This window comes from Amia ocellicauda, unplaced genomic scaffold, assembly GCF_036373705.1.
Source record: "Amia ocellicauda isolate fAmiCal2 unplaced genomic scaffold, fAmiCal2.hap1 HAP1_SCAFFOLD_60, whole genome shotgun sequence".
Lineage (NCBI taxonomy): Eukaryota > Metazoa > Chordata > Actinopteri > Amiiformes > Amiidae > Amia > Amia ocellicauda.
The window spans coordinates 415,672-436,604 of record NW_027102990.1 but is presented as its reverse complement, the minus strand read 5'-3'; the positions used below and the strand labels follow the sequence as shown (position 1 = coordinate 436,604).

Here is a 20,933-nt window from a genome sequence, read left to right as displayed (position 1 = left end):
CAACGGAATGTACATGCTCTGTGATGTCATAACAGTCAGCTGAGAGAGGCTCGTGATGTCATCGCTGAGCTGTCTGTCTGTCTGTCTGTCTCTCTCTCTCTCTTTCTCTCTCTCTCTCTCTCTCTCTTCCTCTCAATTCAATTCATTTGTATTGTCAAAGCAATTGGACATACATACATACATATATATATATATATATACATACATACATACATCCATACATGCTAGAAAGTCATTACTATGTTATCTTAAAGGCTAACTAAGCAGAACATATATCATTATAGAACAGAGTTCATAGGTCAACACATGGTTTTAGGGAACAGGCACGTAGGTCATACCGTTTGACAATGTCTCCAAGGTTCTCATCGTAAATAACAAACAGAAATCAAACTATCTTCTGGGCTGACCTTCTAGCTTGACCGTATCTTTCTTAAGTATACAAGAGAGAAAAACAGGTGTAAGAAAATAATTTCTAATTTTCCTTCTACACATATATACATACATACATACATATGTAGCGTTATGTTGGGTGTATTTGGATAAGAGCATTTGGGCTCTGAGCTGAAGCACTGATCTAAAGAAGACCTCTCCCCCCCCAAAGTTATCAGATTTCCTTAGCTCATCAGCTTGGAACTGGTTTGCATCAAAGTGACAGTTTTGGGGAGGATGGCACCGAGAAGAGGCCAAATAGTTTGGAATTCTGCTATGAGATGTCTGGAGAAAGGGGCCTGTAGGTGATAAAAACTCTTTGAAGTGGATGAGAGCCGAAATCCCGACATAGAGCTACGAACCCGGGCCAACCGGCATTTCCAAAAGATGGCATGGATTGACATCAGTCATAAATCAAGCCCCCCTCCAATAGGACACTGGGGGCTGAAACCGAAATCCAATCTCAAGAACTCAGGGACCAATCACCTACTGATCTGACAGACTTTAAGGAACAGCGGACAGTCTTTCTCTCTCTCTTTCTCTCACCTGAACCAGAAACTCGCTGCCACAGCTCAACCTGTAGCTCTGTTGCCAGAACCGGAATCAGAAACCAACCAAGTCTTAGCCGGCAACAGAAGAGTTAAACTGGGAGAAGGAGATTGAGCGAAGAATTATTTTAAAGGACTTTATTAAATAAATAACTTTACAGACCCACCTGATCAGTGGAGTTTTACAGCTGGACAATTGACTAAGTCGACTGAATACGAAAGTGTCAGTCACTTAAATAGCTATTTGAGTCTTAAGAAACTTGACCCTTGGAACAAACAGGGCCCTGCTTTCCTCAAAGACTTTGTCTTCAAGTAACTACGGTGGAACCCTGCTTACAAAGAAGATTTTGTGCACAACCTTGGAGCCTTCAAACCAATGGAAAATCTGTTTGGAAAAGACTCTACATTCGCGAAACCCCAACTTCCAGGTGCATCGACTGAGTGGAAGTTCTTGGACAAAGCCGAACCGGACTGCCTTTGTTCCAAACCACACGGACCTCGTGCCGTGTGCTGTTATCTGAGCCCGAAGCCAGAGAGGCCTCTCTGCGACGAAGTTCACATAAGTTTAACAGTTTGGAGTTTGTGATTCATGACATTTGAGAAATCAATTAGAAATGTTAATCTGTGATTCATAACTCTAGAATGTGTAATATCATTTAGTTTTCTTAAATATAAATGTGAGTTGCATTAAACTGTTTTGTTGATAATTTTAGAAATAAAATCTGTCAACGCCGAGAAATATCTTCTCATTCCTGTTTAACTGTTTAGTCTGAAATTGACACAAGTTAATAGACATTAGATTATTGGTGGCCCTGCCTATCCTTAATCATTGAATAATAATCAGTTAAGGGAAATTGTGGTAACAAATAGGATCTTTCTCGGCACCTAAACGTAAATGAGACTGATATATATATAACGAGAAGTTACCTGACATAAATACTAACCTGCGTAGTTATTTAATGTCTTACTAATAATACTAACGAGAGACTCACCTTCGTCTTACTAACCGGTATTGTAGTCAATGTGTTTATAACCTTTTTTGTTTAACGATTTGTTAAACGGAATGTACGTGCTCTGTGATGTCATAGCAGTAAGCTGAGAGAGGCTCGTCATGTCATCGCTGAGCTGGCTGGCTGGCTCTCTGTGTGTGTGTGTGTGTGTGTGTGTGTGTCTCTCTGTCTGTCTGTCTGTCTGTCTCTCTCTCTCTCTCTTACTCTCTCTCTCTCCCTCTCAATTCAATTCATTTGTATTGTCAAAGCAATTGGACATGCATACATACATACATACATATATATGGAAAATAAACAATATGTGTACATCTCTTTCTGCATTAGTGGTGCCCTCACAGATGTGCAAGTTACATGACAGACAGACAGACAGACACTCACACACACTTTCACACACACACACACACACACACTTTCACAGACAGACAGACAGACAGACACACACACACACACACACACACACTTGTATACCTGACACGTATAGAAGACTGGATAGGGAGATATAAATAGCAATGGGGAGACTCTTGTACTTGGTGTGGCTCTATCCATATAGTGGGGCCAGCAGCCACTTAGCAGGTGCAGCAATAGAAGCTCAGCCTGGGGAGACTGGATTTAGCATATCCTCTCCATTTTGATAACTATCCATAATCATTTCTGCAAAATACTTCTATGATACCTATGTATGTTTTTTACTTGTACTATATTATACTATCAAGTATCAGTGTACACATACAATGTGACCTGTTACATTAATACAGAGGCCACGGAAGGCCAGATCACTAATAGCCACTGTCCCCTGATATTACACTTTTTTACAATCACTTTGGCACTCATTTCAGAACCTTGATGTCATTTTTCAAAACTCTAGACACCCGATGATCAAAATGCACATTTTTCAAAACTCTAACACTTTTTTACAATTGATTGGATACAATACACATCAACCTCAGATCATTTGTTCATTGAACTAAAATGACACAACTTAACATCAAAGTATTACCATTTCAAAATGCAATTCACACATTACATCTGAGATCACTGTCTATTCATTTCATTACAAAGATCTAACTATCAATTGATACAGCTGCTCAAAATGATAAGTGACTGTTGCATTACTCTTAATGCATAATTTTATGGAAACTGACAAACAATATTCCATGTTTCGATCATGAAAGTTTCAGGATAATGAGATCCATTGACATCAATAAACGAGGAGCATGAACCAGTTGGACTACATTATCTATGGATGTAATATTTCATCATCATTCATCATCATGTAGCACTTTTCCACACCATGTTTGCAGTGTGGAAGGAAAGTTAGAATTTTTTTCTCTAATACCTGTTTTTCTCTCTTGTATACTTAAGAAAGATAAGGTCAAGCTAGAAGGTCAGGCCAGAAGGTAGTTTGATTTCTGTTTGTTATTTACGATGAGAATCTTGGAGACAATGTCAAACAGTATGATTGAAGTGCCTGCTCCCTAATCCATGTGTTGATCTATGAACTCTGTCCTATAATGATATAAATTCTGCTTAGCTAACTTTTAAGATAACATAGTAATGACTTTCTGATTATAACCAGCTCTTTGATTTTTGTGTATAAAAGCTCTGACTGTTAAAATGAAGGCAGAGCGACTTTGGGATCTACTTGAGTCACTGTTCCTCTCCACGCTGCGTGTATTAAAGGCATTGCAACTAACGCTCCAACCTGGTTGAAGATGATTGTTCTTCCACATCAGATTTGACATTACTGTATGTATGCAGGCCCTTGTAATTGCTTTTCCAATACTGCCAACTGGTTATTGATGATTGATTTCACATTGTGGTACGAGTATCGAGTGAAATGAGTGCTATCCACCCCAGCAACACAGTGATAACATGGAGCCGGCAAGTCATCCAGGTCACAATAGAGGTCAAGCAGTGGGAGGAGGAAGACGTGGTGGTCAAAGGAATGGAAGGGGACATGCACCCCTTCTGAGAGGTGGTCGTGGGCCTCGTCATAGAGGAGGGCTTAGGCCTCACCAGAGAGGCAGCCATGGGCCTCATTTGAGAGGTGTTGGGGGAACGTGGTAGAGGACAAGGCCACGGACCAGACAGCGGCAGCAACAGCAAATAGTGTCCAGTGAAATCCGAGAAATAGTTGTAGAGCATGTTGTAAATCATGGCATGACCATGACTGAGGCAGCTACAATGATTCAATCAAACCTCAGAATCAACTCAGGATCAACTGTGGCCTCAATCATCAGAAATGTCCGTACTGAGAAGCGTCAAGTCTTCAGCATGCACTAAACATTAGGCTACTCTCAATTGTCAAATGACTGTATACTGCATACCAATGTGTAGCACAGAGTATAGTGTGCCTTTTGAAAGAAATGCAGACAGAGTGAAGCAGCTGATGACTGAGTATGTTCAGGTATGTTCAGTTTCAAGATGCCTCTTGTGAAAAATGGTTGTGAGAACCTGAACCTGAACACAGGGCTGATGGAAATTCAGAAGTACAGTAATCAATCCTTTGTTTTACACTAAGCCAGGTGAGGAACACTGCAGTTGACATTTTACTGTAGTTTTGTTCTTTTTTGTAGCTAATTATTGTTGCATGGCTTCAAAGAAACCTATGGTGTGATTTGATTGTATTGCATCAATACATTTCAGATTTTGTTCAATGATTCCACTGTGTCTGTAGTATTCTCTCTACTAGTCCTTTTACAGTGATGTATTTATGTGTAGTACCATAATGAAACATGTATCACATATTTTGTACTACAATATTTAATGATTGTACGAACAACTACACAGTGAAACTATCGGTATCTTCTATGTGGGTGATCTAAATAAATGTTACTATGGTATTTCATGATAAATGAATTATTTGAACCAACAAGTCTGCAAGTGCAAGGTTTCTTTAAAGATATGAATGCACAATGCAATGTTTTGAACATTGGACAGCCTGTGTTACAAGTGATGACCGTTTTGAGTTTTGTGTCTAGAGTTTTGAAAAATGACATCAAGGTTCTGAAATTAGTGACAAAGTGATTGTAAAAAACTGTATATTCATCCTATTTAATGTGCTCTTTTAAAATGTACTTTTCTTTTTTATGTTGCCATTTTTGTTCTACCAATGTTTCAGTTGTTAGCCAAAGATTGACAGAGTACATCTCATACACACAGGCCAGACAGCAAGGATTTCTTTTTGAAATTCAATTACAAATGCTGCATGAACTCATCAATACGATTAGAGCTCCTGAAAGCAATATAACTAACTCACTCTACAGCATCTCATTAGCAGTGAAAAGAAACCAAGAAAGTTGGGACAGTCGACTGTTTACCACTATGTAACATCACCTTTTCTTTTAATAACACTTATTAAGCACTTGGGCACTGAAGACACCACTTGGTTAAGTTTAGCAAGTGGGATTTCCCCCCATTCATCCATTATGCATTTCCTCAGCTGCGCAACTGCACAGGGCCTTCGTTGTCTTAATTTGCACTTCATAGTGCGCCACACATTCTCAATTCGGAGACAGGTCAGGACTGCAGGCAGGCCATGCTAGCACCCGCACTCTCTGCCTACGCAACCATGCGCTTGTAATCTGGGCAGAATGTGGTTTGGCGTTATCCTGCTGAAAAATGCAGGGATGTCCCTGGAAAAGACGATGTCTGGATGGCAGCATATGTTGCTCCAAAATGTGTACATCTCTTTCTGCAAAAATGGTGCCCTCACAGATGTGCGAGTTACATGACAGACAGACACTCATACACACTGTCACACCCACACACACACACACACTTTCACAGACAGACACACGCACACACACTCACTTTCACACAGAGACAGACACACAAACACAGAGACAGACACACACACACTCACTTTCACACAGAGACACACAAACACATACACTTTCACACAGACACACACACACATACATACATACATACATATATAAGGAAAAGAAACAATACATTTAAAAATCACAAAAAGATGTAATAAAGTACAGAAAATCTAAATGTAATAAAATGTGATCTTTAATACACACAAATATGTATGGCTGGTCGGATGCGTCTTGGACTCGGGTTCCTCTTCATTACGTATAATGCTTTTGCCTTTTGCTATAGCTTTCCGTGGAGGGGATCGTGGGTGAGTTTGTACCATTCTTGGGAGGCTCTGCCTTGTTGGGGCGGAGCTGTGATCCAGGTGAACAGCAGATCGGACATAGGTGGGCATGTGGGCGGAGGAGGAAGGCCGGTCAAGCAAATAAGCTTGCTAAGGTACGCAGCAGCAGCAAGCAGCCCCACCATCCAGTCAGCCAGCCAGTCTGGCTGGCAGTGACTGAGTGGTTGACAGACGGCAAGCAACGGAATGTACGTGCTCTGTGATGTCATAGGAGTCACCTGAGAGAGATGTTTGTGATGTCATCGCTGAGCTGGCTGGCTCTGTGTGTCTTGCTGGCTGTGTGTGTGTGTGTGAGAGAGAGAGAGACTTTTTGACTTTTATCAGACTTCATTGCCTGTTTGCAACACGCAATAATTCATACAAAAGAAAATAAATAAATAAATAAAAAATAGTGTTCCCCTTTGTTTGTCTCCCCCCAACAAGCATTAACTCCGCCACTGATCTGTACACTTTTAAAGAAAGCAACCCAATACACACAACAAAACAACCATCAAATACTAAACCCTATAAATGAATTACATAATAAAAACCAACTCCCCGTCATACAATTCACAAAGGGCATCATTAATACACCAGACCTGTTCAAAACTCTCCAAATCATTCATCAGCCTGTAATAGTTAAACTCTAGTCTGACTCTGCACTTGACCAGCATGGCAAACACTCTCACTGCATCCTCACTGCCCTCCCCACACACTCTGTTCTTCCTAGTCTTATAGACGGCCATTTTAGCCTGGCCCAGCAAGAAGTTTACCAGCTGGTCCACATGTTTGGTCTTTCTGGTGTATCGCGCCCCTAAAATAAAAACCTTTGTGTTAAAAATCAGGTTAAGATCAGTAAAAAGACGAGTTAAAAGACTAAAAATGGGTGACAACCGAGAGCAAGTGCTGAAACAGTGAAACACGGTCTCTCTCTGAGCACAGAATGGGCAGGCGTCGGACACAGCAGGGTTAAGAACAGTAATAAAAGAATTGACAGCAATAATGGTGTGTAACACCCTCCACTGCAGATTGCCAGCTCTCTTATTGAGGGGGGCTTGTACAGGCTTCTCCAGGCGGGCGCAGTGTCTTCCCCCAGCCCCAGCCTGTAAAGTAATTTTAGGAATCACAAAGAAACAGTTGAAAGTGCTAAATAAGTATTTTGATGCACCATATTAATTTAGGAAATTTACATGTTGTTTTTCATCAGCTTCTGTATCTGATGGCTCCACATCACTGGCTGGATTGACAGCAACGACACTCTAAAAAAAGAAGTGTTAAGTTTGAGCATTCAGGACTTGTTTTGAAGATCCTGAATATCACTGGTCCACAATTTATCTGTGAAACTATGGGTTAATCTCCATATACAAAATACTTTTCACACACACTTTAAATTTACAACTAAATTTACATGTTGATGTCTTTCGTCAGCTTCTGTATTTGATGGCTCAATATAACTGGTTGCATTAACAGCAACGGCACACTACAAGAAAATAACATTATATTTAAACATTCAGGACTGGTTTAGCATCACCTCGAATATCCCTAGCCCTTGAGGTCGATTGTTATTGTGGTCTTCAAGACCAGTGCTTCTCAACCTTAGTCCTGGAGGAGGCCCACTGTCTGCTGATTTTCATTACAACAACATTGTAGGTTATATCAGTGACTGTGGTCCTAAAGTACCCCTATGCCTGCTGTTTTTTTTCCAGTTGAGCTCTTAATTACCTAATTGGCTTAACTGAAGCCATTTAACCCTTTTCCCAGGTCTTTGGTTGTTGATGAGTTACAAAGAGCTGGATTGTGGCCCGCCATGACTGGAAGTGAAGAACACTCACTCTAGGCCTTTAACTTAATGTTCATATGTAGGGGCCTATCCATCTGATTTGTTTTTGCACATTTATTAACAGAAAAATTGATGGTACGTGAAATCATCTGAGCTGAAAAATATAATGTTCCACCAATAATAAAATAAATGTATTAATTAAAATTATAGAGATAATAGAATGTTCACAGATTATTAGTTCAGAAAACAAAATATTTTTTTATATCTTAAATAGAATTAACACTCAAATCAGTTGTAGGGTAAACAAGGTCTATTTTTTGGATTGATTTTATAATTATACATGTATGGCTGCATGAAGCTTACCTGAGAATCTGATATTTTAGTAACTTTGTTGCTTCTTGTTGGGTAGTCCACGTTTGCCGCCGTTCTTTTTCTGTAAATGTAAATCAAAAGGCAATAATTACATACTGTAATTAAAATACAAAAAGTATAAACATTGTATTATTATTTTTGTATCCTGTTTCTCCATCTCGATGCTGTTCTTTTTGGAATTGCATATCTAGGTTTACTTAAATACTGTTTATAAGATTGTAAACTCATCATCCAAATTTCTTCATTTGCCAAACTTTATGTAGTGCGCTTGCAGTTTCAGAAGAAGAAAAAAAACTGTAACAGATGGGATATGTAGTACTTTATACTCGAGTGGTCTATGCGATTACACCCTGTTGGTGTTATTAAGAACGCCAAGTACCAGAATGCAGAGCGGGACTGTTTTTTGTGCCGTGACTTGTCGGGGGAAAAAGGCGCAGAAAAAACGGACGAGAAGGTGAAGGTAGTATGGCGGTGATGCACGCGTTGGTGAAGTGGGAAAGCGGGGTCGACAAAGACTCTTACAGCGTGATTCCCACTGCTTGCTTTCGCAATTTTGATTTATTCAGCATTGCTGATGATGACGAAGAGACGACTCGAAACTTCAGAGCAGAGTGGAGAGACACGAACAAACCTCCAAAAGGTGGATGGCCTGTCCATGAAGCGCAGATCATTATGACTGGTAACAATGTTTATTTAAAAAAAAAAACATTAAAGTCTTTACATGCTATTTGATATATACAATCACAGTATATTTGAAATGAATGTTTAAGTTATTAATGTGTTGTACTTCTAACATACTCTTATAACATGGTAGGTGGTGGTGAGGGCGCTAAAAACTCGTCATACTTGACTGGCATTTGTAAGAACGATTTATTGTGTGTTGTGCTTTACAATAAAATCCCCCAAATCACAAAATAAATTAAACCAGATATAATTTAACTTCAGTTTTGATTCAGTGTTGGCTGTTCATCTTAATTTGTGTGGTCAAAGCACAGTATTTTTATGACAAATAAATATAATCCCCAAATATCTGTGGACATAATGCAGGGTTTTATTTATTTTATTTTTATTTTAGGAAAAGAAGGCGAACTAAGAAGAAAACTTAATGACCTAACAAAAATGCCCTGTCCTAAAATGAAGAGAGTACCTAAACCAAACAAAAAACTTCAAATTTCAGATGATAGTGACCTTGATGAACCACAGTTACCGGTGAGATAATTACTGCAAATATTAAATAAATGTATTGCAGGATTGTTTTTTTTTAATCATATTCATATATATATATATATATATTCATTTTAAACTCTTTTCCTCTCTGAATACAGCACAAAATAAGAAAGAAAACCGATGGAGCTTCAAGAATTAGATCCCGTCATATTCTAAAGACATTTAAAGAGTCCAGTGAAGTTGAGCTACAGCAAAACGTTAAGCAGCTCGAAAAGGAAAACACAAGACTTAAAAATGAAAACCAATGTCTTCGAAACCGTATGATTGATGGTAAGTTTTTTTATTTATAGCAAATAATTCCTTACCTTGATAAATGTTATTCTTCAGTAATTTAGATTCCAGAGTAATGTATTATAGTTGATCATACTGAAGTAATCTAGAACCACAATACAGACTCTTAATGTGCACTGTCTAATAGTTTAATAATACTGATTATTAAATAAAGTTTTTCAACATAACTTCATAATCCTACATTAATGACTATATGCATTACATTAGACCTGGTAATTCTTGTATTTTATCTTTTTTATTTTTTTCGTAGCTAATGTTAATGACCCACAAAAAGGTCAGTTTGCCAATAACATAGAGCAAGTCTCTCAAGTATAATTGCAGGCATTGATGGTTTTGTTTTCACTTTGTATTAAATATATTACTAGAAATGATTATCATTTAATACTAAGGTTTTTTTCTCCAGAGATTCCAGACCTTTTGGACAATCTGAAAAAAATTGTAACAAAAGCCACATTTATCAGCAATGAAGACAAAAGTGTGTCACCATCAAGTGGTTCTGACAGCCCCACAGCAAATTGTTCTGAATCTGACAAAGAATCACCAAAACAGGTATAACACTCTTGGTCTACAATATTACAAAGACAAGGTAAAAATATATATATTGAAAACAAATATTGGTTGTAAACAATCTAATGATGCTACATTATCAGTTATATTCATAGTTATAGTTGATAATAAGAATGTAATTGAATTATGGGTGTCACAGATTCACTGACTTTATTATGTCTGTAAATTAATAAACTTAGAATTGAGACATACTGTGGTCTTTAATAACACATTTCTGTAACAAAATCACAGCCTTACTGATAATGTATTCCACTTAACATAATATAAGAATAGTTTGGGGATAAACTTGTTTTTTATTTACCATTGTCTTTTAGGTGGAAATATTCCCAGGCACTGGAGTTTACATTGACAAACTGTCCTGGATCCTTGCAGAGAGGTGCAGCACGAATACGTCATATGCAAGAACCCTGACGGTTGCTGTCTTTGACTTTCCAACATTACTAAAGAGCAATCTTCGTGGTGGTGGCAGCAAGAGAGATCCAACTTCGGAGACATTAAGATCCTCATTGATGTTATTGAGGATCATATACAGCTGCCTTCGGAAGGACACGACGTGTTTCAGTTGCGGGGCTTTGCAGCCCAGCGGGACCCTCTTAATGCCGGACATCAGCTGCCCGAGCCGGTGCGGATGAACGGAGGGACGTTAGACAGCGTTACCTTCCGGGCAGGAGCAGCGAGCGGCAACACCGGGGTGAAAGTGTCGTCTAACACTGTGCCATTAGCCACTAGCTGATTGAGCAGATCAGTGGTTTTTAAGAAGATAACAATGGCAGCAGACTTGATATTTTCACACCCTGCTACCTCCCCAACCGCTAACACACACTGCTCTAGGGGGCAGAACTGCACCGGAGCGATCTTGACTCCATGGCGTCGGGTCAGTTTTTCAAAAGACGCATTCAGGGGGTCCGACCCCCCGACCCGGGAAGAACTACCGGTACTCCCCCCTCCCCTCCCCTGTTCCCCCACAATAAGAAAAGCACTGAAAACAGAAGACAAAATAAACAAACTGAAAAAAGTAAAGCAACAAAAAAACGCAGCCAAAGGACAGAGCTCTCAGCAGCACTCCCGCTCACTGCAGACCCCTCCCACACACTCCCAGCTGAGAGAGAGAGAGAGAGAGAGAGAGAGTTAGTGTCTGTCTGTCTCTCTCTCTCTGTAGATGCATCATAGGGAACATATGTAACAATCTCTCTTTTTGTTTACCAAAAATGAGAATGAACGTATTTCAAGTGGGTGTTGCCTTGGTTGGAAACGTTTTAAGATTATTTATGAAGTGTAAAGTGGATTTGTCTCAGTTCTCCGTAGTTTTCAATGTATGTGCCATTCAGTAGCGTTCATGTTACAGATGTGCCCTATGCAGTGGTAGGGTCAATAAAATGTCAGTAAAACTTTATTTTAGCAATTATGGAGGGGAAGAACTGCAAATAGCGGGTCCCCACTAATTATCTAACTTACCAACAACGTTTCAAATTAGGTCTTGCGAAGCTGCCAAATAATGCTGTATAATCGTATGTGTCTTCATACACCGGCTGCTATAGTCTGATAGCTTTGATTATATATACATATTTTCTCGTGAACCACAAATGCTATTTGCTTGATTTTTACAGAGTATGTTATAAATACCATTGTTATGAAGCCTGACAAATTGTATGCTGTAATTATGAATATTTTCAAATCATTTGTTTGTTTTTCCTAACATGTTACAAATGTTCCCTATGTGAAAGATGCATTATATCTTAATAACGTCTAAACAATTAAAGATATACAGATTTTTATTTTTGGTAAAGTTATAACACATTGCTATTAACTATGTGTGTCAGTAAAAGTTTAAAAAATCCTAATAATTTTTTATTGATCCTGCAAAATAGGTGTTTAGGGAACATTTGTAACATTAGGGTTACGATTTGCCATAGACGCGGAATGAGTTTGATTGTGATGTTAAATGGGGTTTAAAGACGCAGTCGCCTCGGTGCTGATTACTATTGCTGTGTTTCTCCACTTCTACTCCATGCTTGGGAACGCCCACATCCAGTGACGTCAAAACCGGTGGAAAAGCGGGCCGGTTCAAAAAAGATCAGCTGGATCCCAGGCCGAGCAGCAGCTCCGGCTCCAGCAATGGCACCATGTCGCTGGAAAAGCGCTAAGTGAGCTCACAGTGAGCTCAGTGTAATGTCTGCTCTGGTGAGCTCACAGTGTGACCTAGTCGTGAGTTCACGTCTTCACTGGGTAGTCCATGACAACTTAATTGACTCAATTCTTGGGCTTAATTGGTCAAAATGACCATTGGTTGAAGGTACTCAGGGACTGATGTGTAGAGAGACTTATTAAACCTGCAGGATTGTGGTTTTCCCAGAACAGAATTAACCAGTGTAGCGTTATGTTGGTGTATTCTGATAAGAGCATTTTAGCTCTGAGCTGAAGCACTGATCTAAAGAAGACCTCTCCCCCCCAAATTTATCAGATTTCCTTAACTCATCAGCATGTGAACTGGTTTACATCAAAGTGACAGTCTTGGGAGGATGGCACCGAGAATGGGCCAAATAGCTTGGAATCCCTGCTGTGAGATGTCTGGGGAAGGGGGCCTGTAGGAAATAAAAACTCTTTGAAATGGACGAGAGCCGAAATCCCGACACAGAGCTACGAACCCGTGCCAACCGGCATTTCCAAAAGATGGCATGGATTGACATCAGTCATAAATCAAGCCCCCCTCCAATAGGACACTGGGGGCTGAAGCCGAAATCCAATCTCACAAACTAAAGAACCAATCACCTATTGATCTGACAGGCGTATAAAGGGTAACGCACGGCATCTCTCTCTCTCTCTCACCTAAACCAGTAACTCGCTGCCACAGCTCAACTTGTATCTCTGTTGCCAGAACCGGAACCAGAAACCAACTAAGTCTTTACCAGCAACAGAAGGGTTAAACTGGGAGAAGGAGATTGAGCCGTACGAAGAATTCTTTTAAAGGACTTTATTAAATAAAGAACTTTACAGACTGCGCTGCCCGCCTGTGCCCAGCCATCCAGCTGGACAATTGACTAAGTCGACTGAATACGAAAGTCATTTAAATAGCTATTTGAGTCTTAAGAAACTTGACCCTTGGAACGAACAGGGCCCTGCTTTCCTCAAAGACTTTGTCTTCAAGTAACTACGGTGGAACCCTGCTTACAAAGAAGATTTTGTGCACAACCTTGGAGCCTTCAAACCAGTGGAAAATCTGTTTGGAAAAGACTCTACATTCGCGAAACCCCAACTTCCAGGTGCATCGACTGAGTGGAAGTTCTTGGACAAAGCCGAACCGGACTGCCTTTGTTCCAAACCACACGGACCTCGTGCCGTGTGCTGTTATCTGAGCCCGAAGCCAGAGAGGCCTCTCTGTGACGAAGTTCACATAAGTTTAACAGTTTGGAGTTTGTGATTCATGACATTTGAGAAATCAATTAGAAATGTTAATCTGTGATTCATAACTCTAGAATGTGTAATATCATTTAGTTTTCTTAAATATAAATGTGTGTTGCATTCAACTGTTTTGTTGATAATTTTAGAAATAAAATCTGTCAACGCCGAGAAATATCTTCTCATTCCTGTTTAACTGTTTAGTCTGAAATTGACACAAGTTAATAGACACCAGATTATAGGTGGCCCTGCCTATCCTTAATCATTGAATAATAATCAGTTAAGGGAAATTGTGGTAACAAGTAATGATAGGATCTTTCTCTCCACCTAAACGTTAATGAGACTGATATATATATAACGAGAAGTTACCTGACATAAATACTAACCTGCATAGTTATTGAATGTCTGACTAACAATACTAATGAGAGACTCACCTTCGTCTTACTAACCGGTATTGTAGTCAATGTGTTTATAACCTTTTTTGTTTAATGATTTGTGTGTTATCATATGCGATCCCATGGTCTTTGATTTGGTCACGGAAGTGATTTGTCTTTGATTTGTTGATCTAGAGTTGAATTTTAATTAGTTTTTCCCTTTTGTATAATTAGTGTAGTGCTACATTTAGTCTTTGTTTTTGAATAAATTTGACAATTTATATCTTTGGAATTGGTGTCTGCGTCCAATTATTACAGAAATTGAGTTCTACAAGATTCCAGGATTCGTGATAAGGTGATACTATAAATTCACTTCTTTAATTGAATTTTATAAGTGTACCTTACGCTACACCTTTGACCACCACGTCTTCCTCCTCCCACTGCTTGACCTCTATTGTGACCTGGATCACCTGCCGGCTCCATGTTATTGCTGTGTTGTTGAGGTGGATAGCACTCATTTCACTCGATACTCGTACCACAATGTGAAATCAATCATCAATAACCAGTTGGCAGTATTGGAAAAGCAATTACAAGGGCCTGCATACATACAGTAATGTCAAATCTGATGTGGAAGAACAATTCCTTTATCCCTCTGTTCTCCACCAGGGTTGTGCTGATCGCCTCGATTGGCAAGTTTGCAGTGTGAGGAGTGGATCCATGTCGTCGTTCCTAGGCACTTCACAGCTGTGTGGGTGGTCAGGAGCACCTGGTAGGGCCCTGTCCACCTGGGCTGTTGGGAGGACTTTCTCTTGTGTGCTTTGATATACACAGTCACCTTGCTGGAAGGGGTGGTAAACCTGCTGGGATGGTTCAGTCTGGGCGGCTTTCATCTGTGAATGGACAGCTTCGAAAGCACGTGTTAGTCCCATACAAAAAGACAACATAGCATCATCCATCAAGTGGATGTCCATTTCCCTTACAGACAATGGAGGAGTGATGGAGAGTCTCATAAGTCATCCCATAATAATCTCACACGGAGAAAGACCTGTTTTTCTCAATTTGCTGACGATTTCATTGTCATTAGGACTATAGGAAGGGGATCTGGACGTTTGAGTCCTGTTTGTTTGCATATATTAGACAGCTTATTCTTTAATATCCCATTTTGTTTCTCCACTGCTCCAGCTGACTGAGCCTGATGGGGCAGTGAAAATGTTGTTTACCTCGCAGGGCTTTGCATAGTTCCTGCACTATTGTCCCAGTGAAGTGAGTGTTCCTATCACTGGAAATTTCCCTGGAATGCGAAATCTACATATAACATCCCTTAACTGTATTTTTGCTACTTTTACTACTTCAGCCTTCCTACGGGATAGGCTTCAACCCATTTAGAACACCTATATATTATTACAAGTCTATATTCATATCCACAACATTTAAGCTTTTGAACACAATCTATTTGCATATTGCAGGATTATGAGCTTGACAAATGTGGCAAGTTCTACAATATTGCTAAGCTGTTACTATAAAACCTGGGGCAAACCAATTTAAAAGACTGATGCACACATCCCCCCTTTGCCCGTGTGGCCAACACCATGCGCCACATGGGCAAACCAGGGAAAGAGTGCCTGTGAGGCAACCAATGCATTAGCAAATGTTTGAGCTCTCTTATGGAAGGTGCAGTGGCCAGTTGCAATTTCCTGGAGCTTTTACAGTGCATCTCAAATTAAATTTCATCCAGCCCCAGGTCATAAAAGTCAAACCCTAGTTACGACATACATAACACATACATTTTGTTGCTTCAAAGAGAATACAAAAGTCAGCAAAACATTCTTTTTTACAAATTCAGTTTGTAAACTGTATTGTACATATATTTGTTGCGTTTTGATTTATAAACATTATACATTGTACAAATCTTAAGTGAAGGGCAATGGACTGATTCTGACTTCATGGCTGTCATTCTATTCATTTGAATAATGTGACATCTCCACTAATAGTACATTATAAATTAAACTATCAATAGAAGAATATGTGCTACTGTGGACGTCATCTGAGCAGTTTCACAATATATTGTAGATTCCTATAATCTGGAAAACCTTTAATTATAGTATTTTAACTTATTTCTCCACTGAGTCAAGCATCACTTCAGCGTAGTGGACCTCAGCATTGGTCTGTTCAAGTTGCTGTGAGGCTGTCTTTAAAGCCGCGCCCTCGGCCTACTGTGTCTCAACAAGAACACCAGCATCTTCTCCATATGGGTCAGACATCGGTTCCTTCAGGACACGATTCATAATATGCATATCTGCCATGTGGAATAAATCAGTCTGAAGACACAATGTGTGGTTCACACAACATCAGAGATCGTCCTTATAAAAGGCATCTCTATCACATTAGTTGACATTCGCACAATCTATAAGGTTTCTAGTAAAGGGACAATTCAAAATAATAATAATCTTGATTCCAATTTATCTCATTTATCAAATTATTTCAGTACAGCACTCAGCTGTCGTCAGCAGCATCATATCTCCTGTGTTTATTGAATCAGCTTTACTTCCTAGTGTAGATACTCTTTTTGTGTGGAGTTGTCAAAGTTTCAAAACAATGTGCTTATCTTTGTCCTTTTATCTAACTTAAATACCTGAGAACATTACAATAACTATTACAGCAGCTCCTTCAACACCATAGTTAATAGTAGTTGGGTAAATGATGGCAGTTATTAATCTTTGTTTCTCAATTCATTTTTTACCAATAAACCATAATTTGAAATTATTTCCATACTCCTATTATTCCTATTTTCATTATTATTAGTTTTATGCGGTTGTCATCTAGTATGTGATGTATTCGTCTGTATCAACATCAATATTATTATCATTATTAATACAAGCAGTGTAAATTACCATTCATTACACTCTTGCTCTGTTTGTAATAAGTTATGAACCCTTACACGTACTTACAGTCTCTGCCTTGTCTCTGACTTCTCTCTCTCTCTCTCTCTCTCATCTCAGGCTGCTTGTCTGCTCAGGCGAACAGGGGGAGCAGAGGAGCACATACGGCCCTTGCCCCCTGCCCCCCTCTTCCTAATTGATAGGGTATTTCTGTTTGTGAAAGGACTATTTCCAAACAGTTTTATAACTTGCCATGACTATGTTTCATTAAATTAGTTATGTTACACCTTTAGTTATACCTGTAGTAACTTCATTATTTTCCCTCATATTCCAGTCAATCACCATCAGAGTCTCTCGTGGCAGTACATTTGTCTCACACAGAACAAACTCTCCTTTCTCAACCGCTTTCAATTTTGGATAACATCGCACTGCATCCCAACAGCTGTTCTTTCTCCTATTCCTAATTTCTTACAAGAAAATGCAAGTTATATTTGATCGATTTGTATTATTACTATTTATATACATTTCACTACATTATTGTAGTTAATGAATGTATTTAATCTTTGGAAAATAAGCCTTTTCATTGATCTGAATAATGATGTCCAGGTACTTCAGGAAAGCACATTTTCAAAAAATGTGTCCAGTCAATGATTTCCCCAACTAAGAACCTGCGTGGGCACTAAGACTGTCCTCCTGCGCGGCTCATGTCTTTATTGTGTCACTTCCTCCTATTGAAGTCCAATCTACACCAGTACAGGTTCAGAAGAACTGTTCCCGAATCCAGATTGAACTGATCAATAGTTAATTTCTTACCTACACATTGTATTTAGGGATCTATTTCTAGGGATTTAAAAACTCTTCATTGTGGAACTCATAGCTTCCAAATGAGCACATCGTTAATTTCCTGGAGTATCTGGTTATCTATTTATCAATATGTAAGAAACCTTCACCGAATGTTTGTGGTTGCCTCGGATTCCTATTTCTAAATTTGGCTCTAATTCCATTTCTAACATGTTACTTTTAACTTCTGTATTCGTAAGACCTATTTAAATAACTTAATTTTGTATTATTATTTCTGTTTGCAATAGCATTCTGTGTACAGTTAAATGCTGACTTTCTTGTAGGTCTGTTATTACAACATATTTAACTGGCGTTTTTTAGCTATCATTCTGTAACTATTTGTGACTTATGACTCTCTTAGTCATATTCTGGACTATACAGTACATGAAAAAGTCAAAATATGGACATTTACCTTGCGCAAACTGAAAACGTACAAACATACAAAGAGACACATATTAATTTATATCCATAGTAAATTCAGATACCATGGTTTTGGTTGGCATGTTATATTGACCTGCAGTGTCTCAAACTACCCTTATTTATTACTTATCTAGTAATTTTCCTTCAGTATCTTGAGGACTATCATTTATACTGAAAAACATATATATATATTTTTAATTTGTCTTCGGGGCATTCAGATTGAATTATGCCTGTTGTCTTTTCTTTCTTTTCTCTAACAAATGTTTTAAGATAGCTAGCTTTGGTTTCTCATTTCTTAATGCTTTGTATTCCTATTTTGCAAAACCGTTTTTAGGTGCTCAAGTCTATCTGAATCAAAAGTCCCATCTTCTGGAAACCTTAATTTTCTGTCACCTATTGTCCAGTCAAACGCACCGCTTCACTCCATAGTTATCATACATGTACCTTACATGTGTACCTTTAAGTGGCGGGTCGCCCGTCTTACTAGAGCTGTTCCCACACAGTAACACGTTTTCCCATTTTCTATGTATCGTTTTGTACACAACAACCAAGGCGTGCAAGCCCGCAAAATAACAATAAACGACAGGGGAGAAAACATAGCAAAAAACAAGAAAACACAAATAATACTAAATCCTATATAGGAATAACAACAAACATGCTTTTCAATGTTTGCATTTATAGAACTTGTATATAACTTAATGACTTTTCTTCATTTACCATAAACACTATAAACTTCTATAAACTATAAACACGTTATTTTATATTATCACCGGCGTATCAGATATTGAACAATTAATTAGCGCTCCTTTTTTTTTTTTTTTCTAATAGTAGGTCAAACCCACTTAAGCCTGCGGGAACCCAGACAGGAAAACACAGTCCTGTTCCTTCACAAACAAGAAGACACAGTCAAGTCTATGGTAACCCTAAGAAACCATGCTCCTCGGTTATTGGTGTCAATGGATCTCATTATCCTGAAACTTTCATGATCGAAACATGGAATACTGTTTGTCAGTTTCCATAAAACTATGCATTAAGAGTAATGCAACAGTCACTTATCATTTTGAGCAGCTGTATCAATTGATAGTTAGATCTTTGTAATGAAATGAATAGACAGTGATCTCAGATGTAATGTGTGAATTGCATTTTGAAATGGTAATACTTTGATGTTAAGTTGTGTCATTTTAGTTCAATGAACAAATGATCTGAGGTTGAAGTGTATTGTATCCAAGCAATTGAAAAATGTGCATTTTGATCATCGGGTGTGAGTTTAGTGTCTAGAGTTTTGAAAAATGACATCAAGGTTCTGAAATGAGTGCCAAAGTGATTGTAAAAAAGTGTAATATCAGGGGACAGTGGCTATTAGTGATCTGGCCTTCCGTGGCCTCTGTATTAATGTAACAGGTCACATTGTATGTGTACACTGATACTTGATAGTATAATATAGTACAAGTAAAAAACATACATAGGTATCATAGAAGTATTTTGCAGAAATGATTATGAATAGTTATCAAAATGGAGAGGAAATGCTAAATCCAGTCTCCCCAGGCTGAGCTTCTATTGCTGCACCTGCTGGCCCCACTATATGGATAGAGCCACACCAAGTACAAGAGTCTCCCCATTGCTATTTATATCTCCCTATCCAGTCACATTGTATGTGTACACTGATACTTGATAGTATAATATAGTACAAGTAAAAAACATACATAGGTATCATAGAAGTATTTTGCAGAAATGATTATGAATAGTTATCAAAATGGAGAGGAAATGCTAAATCCAGTCTCCCCAGGCTGAGCTTCTATTGCTGCACCTGCTGGCCCCACTATATGGATAGAGCCACACCAAGTACAAGAGTCTCCCCATTGCTATTTATATCTCCCTATCCAGTCTTCTATATATATATATATGTATGTATGAATGTATGTATGTCCAATTGCTTTGACAATACAAATGAATTGAATTGAGAGGGAGAGAGAGAGAGAGAGAGAGAGAGAGAGAGAGAGACAGACAGACTGAAAAACAGACAAACAGACACACACACACACACACAGACATACACACACACACACAGAGCCAGCCAGCCAGCCAGCTCAGCGATGACATCACGAGCCTCTCTCAGCTGACTGCTATGACATCACAGAGCACGTACATTCCGTTGCTTGCCGTCTGTCAACCACTCAGTCACTGCCAGCCAGACTGGCTGGCTGGCTTGATGGGGGGGCTGCTTGCTGCTGCTGCGTACCTTAGCAAGCTTATTTGCTTGACCGGCCTTCCTACTCCTCTGCCCACATGCCCACCTATGGCCGATCTGCTGTTCACCTGGATCACAGCTCCGCCCCAACAAGGCAGAGCCCCCCAAGAATGGTACAAACTCACCCACGATCCCCTCCACGGAAAGCTTTAGCAAAAGGCAAAAGCGTTATACGTAATGAAGAGGAACCCGAGTCTAAGACGCATCCGACCAGCCATACATATTTGTGTGTATTAAAGATCACATTTTCTTACATTTAGTTTTTCTGTACTTTATTACATCTTATTGTGATTTATAAAAGTATTGTTTCTTTTCCATATGTATGTATGTATGTGTGTGTGTGTGTGTGTGTGTGTGTGTGTGTCTGTCTCTGTGTGAAAGTTAGTGTGTGTGTCTGTACGTGTG

The 20,933-nt window shown here is 39.1% G+C and overlaps 2 non-coding genes across 2 annotated transcripts; one reads left to right on the top strand and one right to left on the bottom strand.

Moving 5' to 3' along the window:
• The first annotated feature begins 6,047 nt into the window (after positions 1-6,047).
• LOC136739380 (U5 spliceosomal RNA) lies at positions 6,048-6,162 on the top strand. The gene has a single exon (XR_010812865.1). It is a non-coding gene; the product is annotated as a U5 spliceosomal RNA (small nuclear RNA).
• Positions 6,163-20,610: 14,448 nt separating this feature from the next.
• On the bottom strand, positions 20,611-20,725 carry LOC136739370 (U5 spliceosomal RNA). Its single transcript, XR_010812855.1, has one exon. It is a non-coding gene; the product is annotated as a U5 spliceosomal RNA (small nuclear RNA).
• Between the last annotated feature and the right edge of the window lie 208 nt (positions 20,726-20,933).